Raw genomic sequence first — 14,675 nt, forward strand, 5'->3', positions numbered from 1 at the left:
TTCCAGCACAGTGTAATGAAATGCAATAGAAACCACAGGAAATACTGTGGTCAGGTTTTGAACCCGAGCTATCACCCTCAACCTGAACACTGTGACAAAGGTACTGTGAATTTTTTTTTAAAAGGGGGGTGACATAGTGAGGAGGTCCTGGTCCTTTTTTAGTGTACAATCAGCCTGGGCATGATGAGAAACACCAGCGGAGGAAGACTGAGGTACCTGACTCATGACTGTCGGTCACCAATGCCTCCACTTAAACCCAAACTAAGAAAAAAATGGGGGACCCCACCTAGGAGGCCCTCTCAGCTCCCAGAAGCAGTCTGATGGAGAAGGGATATGATAGGAGGCCTGCCCTTGTGAGAACTGACATACTTCCTACACTTAGCATTTTATTTGGCTCCAAGTTAGGTGACCAGCAGATCCCAAGTGCCTTCTGTTTTCAAAGCGAAGTAGAGATTGCATAAGATCTCTACATCTCATCCCTAGATGGTTAAAGTACCGATTGCTCTCTCATTTCAGTAGGAAGTGAAGTAAGACCACCTGCATTTCTGTAAATTGCCAAGGAAGCTTGCAAAGGGTACACTATGAACCCAAAATAAGTTCATACAGAAAGAAAGTGTGAATGAATAACAGCAGAAAGATATATCCTTTGTTGGATACATTTTATGTAGATATGTGCTATATGCATCATCTAATATAATCTTCTCAATGACCTTATGTGGTAAGTGCCACAATGATGCCTCATTTTACAGGTGGAAAAAATAGAGATGTGAGAGAGGTAAGTGCTGTGCCCAAGGACACACCAATGCATGTGTACACAGGGGACTAAACTGGGACTCAGCTGTCTGCCTTGTCAGACACTTGTGGGCCTCTCCATCATCCCGTCTCTTCCCACACACAAAGCCACCTTTCAAAATGACCTATTCACGTGTTCTAATTCACTTCCCTTTCTTGTAAGCATTTAAGCCTGCAGCAAAAGCAGCTAGTCTGTCAACGATTTTCTTTTTTTGGATAAGCCCACATTTACCTGTGCTACCTTTGTTACCAAGAATCCCTCTTTTCTCCTTCCATAGTAAAAATGGAAGACAGAAGAGTATTTTCTAATTAATTCCAACTCTTCTGCAATAGAAAAGTGGCCCCAAAGAAATTGAAAGGAAAAGAAAATTGAAAGCTAAAAGATTTTGAGATTTGTTAGGAAAACATTTTGATATTACCCTGGAGTGGGTCACTGCGAAAACTGATCCACGACTTTTAGTGAAGCTAGAAGCAAGACATGGCTTGTCCTGGTCTGGAGGTTCTGTGCCAGCCATCCCAGGGAAGGTGGACCCCTATTAGTGAGTCACCTCACTCGGCCCGATTGGCAGCCCACGCTCCAAGGGCTACAGCCTAACAGTTTCTCATAACTGTCAAAGAGCAAATGGCCACATCTAAGCTGGAAATGGTTGCATGAGCTATTTTAGGGTAAACCTTAAGATTTACTTTGAAAAATCAATTAAAACATCCAAAAACACGCCAAAAAAACCTTTCTATACTATATTTTTATAGACAGAAATGGCATATTCATGAACGCAGCCCATGGAAGCAGTTGCAGATTTCGGATGAGAGACAACCAACAGGCAGAGGGGTCTAACATTTGCTGAGAGTGGCAGGCACTTCACAGATGTTGTCTTTACTCTCACAGGATTCTCCTCATCACCCTGAAATAACACTTATTCCTGCCACCATTTGAAATTGTCGCCATCAGTAAGGTTAAGTTCTTAGTTCAGGGTCACGCTACTGGTTAATGGCTAAGTTAGGAGTTGAACCCTAGTCTCTTTAACTCCCAAATCCAACCTCTTTCCACTGCGTGAACTTGGTCTCCTCTGAATACTCGGTGGGTAAAGAAGTCCTGGACACAGATCACTCTTCCTCCCAGTGGTTGTGGTCTGGATGCAGCTTCCAGGGGACTGGACAAGCTGCTTCCTGAGCGGGCTCCCTCCCCACTTCCACCCCTCCCCGCAACACCCTGGCCCAGGGAATGAATGAAAATCAGTTGAGAGTCCTCTCCTTATTCCCGCACCTGGGCTCAATTTTTTGCCAGGATTAGAACACGCAAGCTCAGTGCTCTCAACTGGACACTAGGGGGCGCCCTATGCCCACAAAATCCCTGGGATCCCAGTAAGCGTCCCGCAGCCCCTGTTTGGTCATATTGGAAAGGAACAAGTCCGTCCTCTAAGAAGTTTCACTTAAATGGACCAAAATCTACCATGGTTTGAAAGAAACCTGGTTAAATTACTGGGATTACCTAGTAGGCAAGCTGTTTTGGACAACCTAAAGCCAACATACTCTTAGTTCAGTAGTACTACGGCAATACTGAACATATAAAAGGACGGGTCCCCACTGTCTGATGGAAAACCGCCATCCTCGCAGCCCAGCCATTGCTAACGTCTAGGATAACCCGGAGTAACCAGAACACAGTCGGTCAATGATAAACGTAATGAAAAGCCAAGTGATCAAAAATACTCCAAGGTATACAAGAAAAATAGTCCCCATATCCAAAGCGCTGCCCATCTCCCTCGCCTCAGCTCACTGCATTTGTTCACCTTTGTGGAGAGGGAACAGGCATGGGTGAAGTTGGCCACTTGGAGAAGCTGTTGTTTGTTGCACCCAGGAAGCCCAGAGAGCAGCAGAAAGAAGGAGCCTTGTGCTGTCATTTGGTGAAGCCTAGGGCAGAGGCCCCAGGTGCCCGCCTCTGCGCCGAGGCCTTTCAAAGCTATGCTCTTGGCAACAGCCTTTGAAATAACTGGGTGCTGGCAACACAGGCTTGGCATTAATATGCAAATAAGAATACTTCGGGCTCCCACTTCATGCTTTTGGATCGTTTTAAAAATCCAGCCACTTACCATGACTAACATAAAATAAAGGGGAAAGAAAAAGTGGTACGACCTTCGCTTGCTTTCTCCCACCGACCTCCTTGTGCTGGAGCCAAGCACTTTTCAAACCAGAGAGAGAGAGGGCTGGGGTCTCAACTAGGAGCAGGGACCGCTTAGGGCTAAGGATATTTTCACCTCCCCTCTCTAACAGAAGCTTTGGGATGAATAATAGGCACTACTCAGCTCCGTCAATCAACCTCAGTTGCTCTATTTTCATTGCTACCGAGATGTATAAAAAGCTAAAGTTTGCTACAAAGCCCCCATCGAGGCATTCAGGAAATCCCGGGGAGGCTTACTGCGGGGATGGCTTACTGCGTTTCCTTGCAGCCTCCTTCCTGCCGCTCTGCCTTCCGTGCCTCTTCCTTTGTTTGCCTGCTCCCCTGAAATGGGCCTGCCAGGAGACGCCCCAGAGGCAAGCACGTCTCTATAATAAGATGTGACAGCGAGTTTGAGGAATTTGCTGGCTATACATCATTATAGAAACGAATTCTGCATCATTATCCGTTGCTTTTCTGAGACATGAACGTGAGTGGTAAGGCTCTCCTGTCCCTAGCGCTCTGAGAACAAGGGCAAGCACAGAGCAGGTGTTGACAGGCCAACCTGATGGCAAAGTGCCCTGCCAGTGGGAGAAGAACAATCTCCAATACAACCTGAATCAGCTGTCAAACTAAGCCTACTACAAACAGCTGAATAGTGAAGAAACAAACAACACTTGTTGAAGTCCTTAGAAGATGAATTACATCTGTTTCAAAATTCCTGGCACCCTCTAAGAGGAATCAGAGTTCACGGGCATTTCTTTGCCTTGGTATCCTCAGAGAGCACTTAGCCTTGCTAAGCTTCCCTGGTTTATTACCATTAGATCTTATCCGTTTGTTCTCCAAATATCCTTCTCCTTGGATAATCCTTCTCCACTTTCCATCAAACCTAACCATAAAAATACACGTTTCCTTGTTTCTTTGGGCCTTCATTTCTGACAGCTCCCATGTCACATAACACTTGCATTAAATAAATGTACATGCCTTTCTCTTTTGTTAACCTGTCTTTTGTTATAGGGCCCTCAGTCATGAACCTAGAGATGGGTGAGAAAAACATTTTTCCACCCCTGCATTCTACACAGAAACCAAGCTTTTGCTGTAGGGATAGTGCCGTGAGATGAAGGGCTGGAAACAGGGTAGAGACTATATTTTAACTGATAGCATGGAACCAGGAAGAGGTAGCCTTGCATCAAATGGAATGGGATGACCATACTAACATGGATAAAAAAGATACCCTCCCAGGTTCCACCTCTGCACGCTGGTAAACAATGACCTCCATGTCCCCAATCCACACTCACTCACCTGTACTCTCCATCTCCCGGCCCTTTTCTCTCCTGCTGTTATCTCTGGCCTTGCCCTTCATATAAGACACAAACATGCACCTGCTGCTTCTGTGGACACTACCCGTTGATGGGGTTCAGGACATGCTACATCATGTCCATATGGCATCTTATGAGCACAGGGGTTCACACCTATAATCCCAGGACTTTGGGAGGCCAAGGTGGGAGGATCACATGAGCCCCAGAATTCGAGAGTAGCCTCGGCAACACAGTGAGACCCTGTCTCTAGAAAAAAATTTAAAAATTGGCCAGGCGTGGGGTCATGCACCTGTAGTCCCAGCTACTTGGGAGGCTGAGGCAAGAGGATCCCTTGAGCCCAGGAGTTTAAGGCAGCAGTAAGCTGTGATCACACTACCGCACTCCAGCCCGGGTGGCAGAGTGAGATTCTGTCTCTAAAAATAAATAAATGGCATCTTAGCATTTGAAAAACAACAGAAGAAAGAAGGTCACTTTCACCTCCCTGCCCCCCACTCTCTGGAAACCTGTTATCAAACCTAGGAAGGATTTCCTGAGCTCCCTCTGAAGCAGGTCATAAGACCTTCATTTGAGAGTTATCCTCCCTATACTCAGAGAAAAGTTGCCAAGGATCCAGAGATGCCAAGAAGAATCTGAACAAACAGGCCTTGCTAAGCTTCCCTGGTTTATTACCACTAGATCTTATCCGTTTGTTCTCCAAATATCCTTCTCCTTGGATAATCCTTCTCCACTTTCCATCAAACCTAACCATAAAAATACACGTTTCCTTGTTTCTTTGGACCTTCATTTCTGACAGCTCCCATGTCACATAACACTTGCATTAAATAAATGTACATGCCTTTCTCTCTTGTTAACCTGCCTTTTGTTATAGGGCCCTCAGTCATGAACCTAGAGATGGGTGAGAAAAACATTTTTCCACCCCTGCATTCTACACAGAAACCTTCTCCAAAGGGTCGACACCTTTTAACACTTTTTGGATTTTATCTTTCCTCATTGAGATGGGGACGGATAGTAGGAGTCACATTTTTTAGGAGGGAAAAGGGAGGCCTAGGGACCAAAGGTGACCTTCCCAGGAACAATAGCAGAGCAACATTGGAGCAGCAAGGTCTTCAGCCCCCTGGGCTGAGGCTGTTTCCTGATTGAGCAGATGCACCCATGGGTTAACTTCCCTTGGCCTTTGTCCTTTCTCCCCGCTCTTGTAGATGAGCTGAGTCATCTCAGTGCCTCGTCTCCTTCACTGGACAGGTACTACAACCTCAGGGAAGTAGCGTTATCAGCATCCCATTTTATAGAGGAAGGAACTGAGGCATAAAACAGCCTTCCCAAGATCACACTGTGAATAAGAGGCAGAGGATTGAATAAGGAGGCTTCAATGCAGAGTCACATCTCTGCAACATGCTCCACATGGTTTCCAGGCCATCTCTGCGATTCAAGGCATGACACAATGAGAAGAGCCCCATACTAAGGCGTAGGAGACCTAAGTCTTATTCCCGGTTGGCCAAAGATCAGTGATGTGATCTCACCAAGTTGCCTGTTTTTCTATTTCTTAAATGACAGATGGAATTAGATCAGTGGTTTTAACCATTTCATATAAGAAGATCCATTTTTGTCAATTCTATAGGGTACCCACACGTTGAAAACTATCATCTGTCAAAATAATTGTATTTATTGAGGAACAATTACTTTGTTTTCCTTTGTTTTCATGTGATTGTAAGTAGTTTATTTTGTCAGGAGCCAGACCTTATCTTCCCACAAGTTAACATAAGTTCATGAATTACATGCAACCAGAAGTCATTGCCATTAACCCATGCAGCTTTGTAATTGGCTTTTTTTTTTTTTTATTTTATTTTAAGTTCAAGGGTACATGTGCAGGTTTTTTACATAGGTAAACCTGTGTCATGGGGGTTTGTTGTATGGATTATTTCATTTGTTTTCCATTTTCAACTAATTAAGTCAAATGAAAGGTATTAGTTTCAGCAAGTTCCTTTCTAACTCCTTTTTCTAGATTCCACCTTCTGTTTTTCTGTGTCACATTATTGATTACTTTTCTTTCTTCATCCTAGCCATCATATCTTTTTTAAATAAGTCTACCTGTTTACTTGGTTTTGTTTATCTGGACCTCTAGAAAGTCAACTTCTGTATGGGCCAGGAATTCATCTGCCTATCCATCTCTCTATCTTCAGGGTCTAGCATCAAGTACGTGATTAATTAATTTGTTGAACTAAAGATTAAACTGAATTACTGGTATTGATGAGCCTGTTATCTCCTGCTATTAAATGGCAAACACATCATTTCAATTTGGCTTTTTAAAGTATTGAAAATAACTTGAAGAACTCCAATTCTGCTTTTTAAGTCTGGAGACTCCATGTTGGAAATGACGAGATGGAATGACCTCAAAGCTCTCATCTGTTTCTGAAATTTCACAATCCAGTGGTTTCTTTTGCAAAGCTGACTGGGGAGATTCTGTGAAGGCTGGGCACTAGACAGTGTTCTTCCCCACAGAAGCAGTTCATAGGGAGTCGAGGATGCTCAGGTGCCATCTGACTCCAGACACGGTGATCCTCAAGGCGAGGTAGCTTAACTGCACTCATAATGCAGAGACTTCTAGGCAGCAAAACTTTTTTCCCCTTGCTGGGAAAAAGTCAACTTCCTGTGCCATTGCTAACCTACACCTTTTCTACTCAATTAGTGTACAGATTATAGAAGTGTGTGACTTTCTTTTCACCCTCTCATTCAGAGAAAGATGCTTGGATATGTCCCTTTATGAAGTTAAACATTAGTTTTGTAAGACTTCACAAATGTTCTGGAAAGCTATGCATGTAGCTGTAAAGATGGGAGGAAAGCAGGATGGGGCAAAAAGAAGGGCTGAATTGTGGTGCAATTGCTGTGGAGGCCTCAACTAATCCCACAGGACACTCTGAAGCTGGGAATGATCCTTCCGAGTTGTCCCAAACTGACACAAAGATCAAGCCATTGGCCCACCACATCAGCCTGGCCTTGGCCCTGATTGCCCCCGTAACCTAGAGTGAGGCAGCATCGTGGCTGAGGGCAAGCCCATCGAGGAGCACAGCTGTGAGCTCTCCGCAACTGGGAGATGGGTACACAGGCCCTGGTGAGGAATGCAGAAGGAGCATCATGGTATGTCTCTAAATTTCATCTGATGCTGCTATCATGTTCTAGCATGCTTGATTTGTGAGAATTGAACAGAACAATTTGCCGAGCCAGGACTGTGTTGCATTCAGCAAAGAATGAATTAAACTACAAATAAAAATGACCTGGCCCTCCATGAACCAGGTTTTCTAATAGAGCAACCACTCCAAAAAGTAAGCACTGGAGGAATGATGCCACCACAGGCTTGGAGTAAAAGTCCCTCAGAATTTCCAACTGTTGGAAGAACTGGAACAAGGTCAGAAAGGAGTAGGTGATGGCACAGGTAGCTGGGGTCTAGAAGACGATGAAGACATGATACTTACAAGATGGACAAAGATGGTAATCGGGCCTCCAAGAACAATTGGTGGAAACCAAATATACAGCCTTAAAATAAAATGTGGACCTAAATACTCAGAAGCACCCCACTTTGTAAGATTTTTAACAAAAATTAATATGAATGGAGTTAAGAGTTCCAATGGAGTGGTAGACCAAGAGCCATATCAGTGCTAGCAAAATGGCAGAATTCATATAGCATCAACGTGGTTCTGCTGGTGTGAGTTGACTGAAGGATACAAAATAAATTTTAAAAATAAGAGATACAAAGTTGTTCTGCAAGAGCTTTAGTGCCTAATGATGTCTAAAGAAAATATGAAACTCCCTCAGCCACCTGAAGGACACTGTTATAGCAGTTAATCAAAAAGTAAAACCACAGGACCTTCACCTTTTCCTTCATTCAACTGAAGTAGTCTTCATCTTCCACAGTAGTAAATTTTCTAGGTACATCTTGTAGACCTGAAAGTACTGGAAAGAAAGCTTCCGTTCAAAGGAAATTTATCTTAAGATATTGTAAATGATACTAATTTTTTTGTCCATTTGAAATATGTAAGTTGTGCTATAACAAATCATCATGTCGAGTGTAAATACTGTCCGCATAGTCGAGCTTCTGGCATCAAGAAAATCTATCTAAATTGATTCTTGTCATAACTGGTGGGACACATCTAACTCAGCTGTAAAAAGACACATCACACAATCACCTTGCTGCTGATGACATGGCCTGGGGTCTCTGCCTTCTCCCACTTCCCCTCCCTCTCCCCTCCCTGCAACAGCCCTCTAGCCTGAGGGCGGCTTGTTAGAGTAGACGTGATGATTTAGGGTTGCAGCCTATGGAACTACTGCTGGGTATGTGAGGAGATTTGCCTGCATCCCTGGTCTTTTTCTTTAAGCCTTAAATGATGCCGCTTCCAAGCCATCCTCTTTTCCCCACACTCCTCCATTCTCACCCTTGGCCAAAGCATAGATTGTAACCCCTCCAGTTGCCTATGGTGAAGAATTCAGGGATTTCCCCATACCTTCTCTCCCCCACTTTATCGAGGGGTGCTGTTTTTTCCTCCCCCTCCTCAAGTCCCTTTTTGCACCGTGACCACCCAATACTTTCCATGACATGCCCTTGCTTTGGCTAGAAACCAGGTAAAGTTGGAACAAGTCTCTGACCTCCCTGGTTTAGTTTTGGAACTGCATTTATTCACTTGCATCAGCTGGGAAGTAAATATTAGGTCCTCAGCCCTGCCACCCTCTGCTATCATCATCAGCTGATGAGTTTTTTTGGCTCAGATTTTGATAAGGTGAAAAGAACAGTCAACCAGGGTTACTCAGACCTGCCAGCTCTCAGAGTCTTTGGTGGCTAAACTTGGAGAAAGGCCTCATGAAGACACTTGTAAGCACACATGATCCCTCTGAATTATTTTCTTTTCCTTTCATTTCTTCTTCAACTTTTAAAAATTGAAGAAGTTTTAAACAGGGCTCTCATCTGGTCATCCTTGCAATCCATTGGGGTCTAGTTTGGAATCTGGCAGCTGGAACATAAAGACCCTTGAATTCAGCGCATCCCTTGGTTTTGGTGGTGCTGCATCTCAAAATCCTCAGCAGGGGTTAAGAAAGCAGTCAGTGTACACGGCAGATCCTGGAAACTTGTAGGCTTGACTTCTGGCAAAGTGCTGCATTTTTCCAGTTTCTGTTCAGGACCACTAAATGCTGAAATGTGGATGCATACCAAAATAAAAGAAATTCATTGTGTACTGAAATAAAACAAAAAGCAGCCCTAGAGGAAGGTTTCATAACACTCCTCTGTCTCTCTCTCTCTCTCTCCTCTCACCACTTACCTTCTTTCTTTATCTTTTCTTCTGCTCTGTTAGTTTTATTCTTGAGCTCAGCTGTCAGAGGCAGCCTTTGATGGATGTGTGGTTGGTCCTTTCAGGCCCCCTGGAGAAGAAGGCTGAGGGGACAGGGAGGGATGAGGCTTGGATGATAAGTGAGGAAAGTAAGGGGGCAACTTAGAGGGATGGAGGGATGGGAAGGAGAGGAAGTCCTCTTTTTGAGTCAATAGAGTCAGAATCCTTTTGCTGACCAGGAGCACACATGTGATGGCTGTTTTAAGTGGAAGGAAATGACCCAGTCTTCTGAGGATACAGAATTTAAAGCTGAGTGAGGTGGTACCCAAAGTTCTGGATTGCAGAAAGGGAGGCATTCTGATCTTGCAGATGAAAGAGGCATTTCTCTGATCTCAAACATTAGCACAGGAAATGTGTCCTGGGTTGTTTCCATTTGTTTCTACAGACCAATGAGTTATCTGAAGAATTAAACTTACATTCAATCCTAGAAAGGTCAGGGGTGGTTGAAATTGTGCTGGCCCTGACCTCACAAGCTTGCTTTTCAGACCTCATGGGAACCTTGCCCACACCCCTTTAGATGGTCTGTACTTGCTTCTTCAACTCATTGACTAGTGAGCATTGCATGTCTCATGCTGGAATTCAAAGGGGAATTTATTTGTTTTCTTTGTGTGTGTGTGTAAAGTATACCAGTTATTCAGATTGCAGGGAATAGCCATTGAAGAAATCTATTCTAAATGTTTTATTTCAAGACCGACTTATTTATACAATTATTACCAGATGGAAGGTCTTGACTGTGAGTTGTCCAGGTTCTTAGCACGTTGAACGAAGAACTGAACAAAATGCACAGGGCAAAAAAAGAACGAAGTAACAAAAGCACAGATTTATTAAAGCAAAAGTACTTTTCACAGAGTAGGAGCCTGTAGGAGCTCTTATAGGAGCAGGCTCCAGCAAGTGGTTCAAGAGCTTCCCCTCCCATTAGGATTTTTATTAAGATATTTATTAATTTTTATTCAGTTTGGTAACGCCCCTAGGTGCCCTTTAGAGGCCTCCAGTTGGTCACACCCTATGAAGGATTGGCCTGTGACCAATCAGTGGCTGAAGTGGAGACTTGGCTCATGGTCAATTAGAGGCTGCAGTGGAAACTTCTGTCTTGTTATCTCAGGAGCTAGGATGTATGCTGTATGCTGCTTAATGTTGCCTAGAACTGGCTGCACCTGCTGTTCTTTTACTTATGCCTTAACCCTTGGTTACCCTAATTCCCAATTCTCCTGCCTCACAATGACTCACACCTTTGACAGTTACCCTTTCTCTTTCAAGGAGGCATGAAAAAACATCTAATTAGATCAATGGAGGCTGTGGTCATAAAGAAAGCCCCCAATTCACACAGAACCCATGGTTCTCAGCCTTCCTGCCCATCTTCACCCTTCCCTCAGCTTGGGGGATATCTAGGATCTCTTTAGAATCTATAAACTAAGAAGACAAAGAGGAAGAAGTTGAGGAAATCAAGAACAAGTTGGGACCACTAAGCCCACCTTTTTGACCCCATCTGTGGTGGGGCTGGGAGTTGTGGAGCTCTGGCTCCCAGGTGATCAGGCCTTGTGGTAAGGACAAGGTCTCCAACATTGCAGAGAGCCTGGCTTGGAGTCCTAATCTCATGACTTAACCTGCTATGTTCTTGGGGTATGTTATTTAATCTCTTGACACCTAAGTTTTTTACTGAATAAAATGGAGATATGACAGTACTGGCTCTCAAGCTTAGTATCAGAACTAAAGGAAATAATGCATTCAAATGCAAGCTCCACAAGATTAGGGATGTTTATTTCATTTGCACTATAACCCCTAATGCCCACACCAGTATTCTTGGTGCTCATATATTTGTTGAGTGAATGATATAGATAAACCACTTAGCGTAGGGCTGGAACACAACCCATGCTCACAGCAACATAGCGGATGTTTTGCCAGAGATGCTTGCTGCACTCTGCTTCTAGCCCAATCTGACGTCCACCAACAGTCCTTGCATTCGGCTCTCTCATGCAGATTTGTGCAGGGGAACTGTGGGATCATGGTGGCAGCTAGAGACTTAAGGTTGGTGTTTGGAGCCTGCTGAGGAGTGGGCCCAGCCTGGGTGGGGTGCCAGGCTGATGAATTTCACACAGCAGGGGTCCTGGAATGTTTGAAAAGAGGCCGCTGGGTGCTGGTAAAGGGGTCCATTGGGGAGCTGGCAGGAAGCCAAAGATCCAACACGCTTGGTTTGTTTCAGGAACTTTCCCAGGACTGGCCCAACACCCAGGAAGGGAAGACGTTTTCTTTTTCTTTTTTCTGTATTCTCTTCCTTCCTGATTGTGTGACTTTCTGTTGCCAAACCACAGAACCAAGCCTCATACAATGAATTCTACAGCTGGGCCACATTTTGGATTGGATGTGCTCTTGTTAGCTGGGGAGAGATCTGAACTATAAGTTGACACATTGTTTCTATGAGAAATTCATTCTCAATTCCAAACAGATGATTAATGGCCCAGGTCTCAGAATGAAATCCATTCTGTCCCCTGTCCTGGAATCCAGACAAATCAGGGTTTGTCTTGGTGTATGTGTGGGAGGGGCACTAGGGAGTTCTGTTTGCATAATAAAGACCTCATAGGACCCCCAAAGAAGAGTCAAGGTAGACTGTGAGACAAACAGCCCCAGTGCAGAAAATTCTTCAACAGATTGGAAGGCCAAGGATACTTTAGCTCCACAACACTGCAAAAAGTTTTCTAGCAGGGGAAGAGCTCTACTGAAGAGTGTGTGTGTATGCACTGGCTTGTCTGAAGACACTCTATTGAGAGTAGCCCTCTAAGTATTGTTCAAATTCCCTCCCAGGAAGCTCTTAAGGAATCCAGTGGCACCGTCCCAGGGAAGGGAGGATACGAAACCAGCAGAAAAGGCTGAGGAAATATGTGTAGCACTAGTTAAACCCAGAGAGGGAAGTCCCCTTTCAGTCATCTCGTCAAAGATTTATCACGCTGGTGGAAGGGTTCTCTCACCTCACCAAGAGGAGCGACTTTGACGTGTCAGTATTGGGGATGGGGAGAAGACTGACCATTCAGCAGCCAAGGACTGACCTGCTCACCCAAGGGGAGGAGCCCACAAGTAGTAAGCCAGGACTATGGGTGCCCACAGCCTCCTCACTGCCAGGAGGACCCAGAACACCCACCCCACCCAATGCCACCTGAATGCAACCCTCTTAGACTGTATTATTTGGGAGAACTGGAGCTATTCTTATAGAAACACTCCTAGAGAGGGGCTTCAAGATGGCTGGCTAGAAGCATTTCATACCCACCTCCTGCACTTAGAAGAACCAAAATAGGGCTGGGCGCAGTGGCAGCTCACACCTGTAATCCCAGCACTTTGGGAGGCCGAGGTGGGTGGATCACAAGGTCAGGAGATCAAGACCATCCTGGCTAACATGGTGAAACCCCGTCTTTACTAAAAACACAAAAAATTAGCCGGGGGTGGTGGCAGGCACCTGTAGTCCCAGCTACTTGGGAGGCTGAGGCAGGAGAATGGCGTGAACCCAGGAGGCGGAGCTTGCAGTGAGCTGAGATCACACCACCACACTCCAGCCTGGGTGACAGAGCGAGACTCCACCTCCAAAAAAAAAAAAAAAGAAGAAGAACCAAAATAGTATATAGATAATCACACTTCAAATACATTATCCCAGAGAGAATGCTAGAATTCAACAGAGAAATGACAAGAAACATCAAAAGGAGGGGAAAAGAAGGGAGAGAGGCAGCCTGCCTGGCCAGGGGGCATGAGATGGATGTGCGTTCCCCCACTGCCAACCCAGGCTGCAGTCACTGCAGATGACTACACCCTCTTTAGTGGCAGGGCCTTAGCATCAATGCTACCATTCCTCACCTGAGCACTCCACCTAGGACCTGAGGATCACCATGGCTCTCACCTTTGGGAGGCCTGAGCACAAGCTCAGCCAATCTGGCTTCACCCATCCCCAACTCCAGGATACAGCAGACAGCCCAGGGTCCTGGGGATTGCCCAACCCAATCCACCACCTTGAGAACCTGAACACTCCTCCCAGGGATTTGAGGTTGGACCTAAACTCCTGGCACTACCACCTCAGCTGATGCTGACCAGCAAAGGCCACATGCAGGCCTGGAGACTGGCCTGCCCAGTCCATTGGAGCCACCACCAACACGAATGCATACTGCCTGTGACCCAGAGAATCACCTTACCTCTGCTGTGGCTATCGCCTATGCCATGTCAGCTGTCCAAGGTGCCTGAGAACCCACCCACTCACCTGGTCCATCGCTGCCACTACTGGAATCTAAGCAAGCCACTTGGAAGCCTAAGAATTGGCCCACCAGTAACCATTAACACAGGCACCATTGTACACCACCTTGGGGCAAAAATATAGGCATGTTCAGCTGACTGCTGCCACCACTGGGGCCTGAATATTGGCACACACGGCATGCTAGTCCCCAACAGAACTTCACCACAGCCTTCACTAATAATCACACCTTAACTCACTAAGGAAAGCACAGATACTACTATGCTGTTTACAGTCAAATAAATCATACAGAGACTACACTACTGCATGCACTCAGAATCAAAGCCAAAGTATCCTACCCAACCAACACCATAGATGCAACTTCAGAAAAAGTCCTCCCCTTGCAAAAGTAAATTCAAAAATGAGAAGAAACAACTGTTATACCAAGCATTACATCAGATATCAACATAAGGTCCCAGGAAACATGAAAAAGCAAGAAAATATGACACCTCCAGAGGAACACAATAATCCTCTAGCAATAGATTTTAATCAAAAAGAAATTTTTGAAATTCCAGATAAAGAATTTTAAACATTGATTTAAAGAAGCTCAGTGAGATACAAGAGAATTCTGAAAAACAATACTAAAAAAAATCAGAAAACAATTCAGGATATGAATGAGAAATTTAACAAATATATATATATATATTTTTAAATAACCAAATAGAAATTCTGGAAGGGAAAAATTCATTGAAGGAAATACGAAAGCTCTCGATATATTTGAAAGCTTCAACAGTATACTAGATCAGGCAGAAGAAAGAATCTCATTATCTCAG

General features: G+C 44.7%; 1 pseudogene; it reads left to right on the forward strand.

Annotated features, from left to right (window-relative positions):
• Nucleotides 1–3,136: 3,136 nt before the first annotated feature.
• Nucleotides 3,137–8,103, forward strand: LOC129488769 (ubiquitin-conjugating enzyme E2 variant 1-like; annotated as a pseudogene).
• The last annotated feature ends 6,572 nt before the right edge of the window (nucleotides 8,104–14,675 follow it).

The sequence above is a fragment of the Symphalangus syndactylus genome, chromosome 8 (genome assembly GCF_028878055.3).
Source record: "Symphalangus syndactylus isolate Jambi chromosome 8, NHGRI_mSymSyn1-v2.1_pri, whole genome shotgun sequence".
NCBI classification, from domain to species: domain Eukaryota; kingdom Metazoa; phylum Chordata; class Mammalia; order Primates; family Hylobatidae; genus Symphalangus; species Symphalangus syndactylus.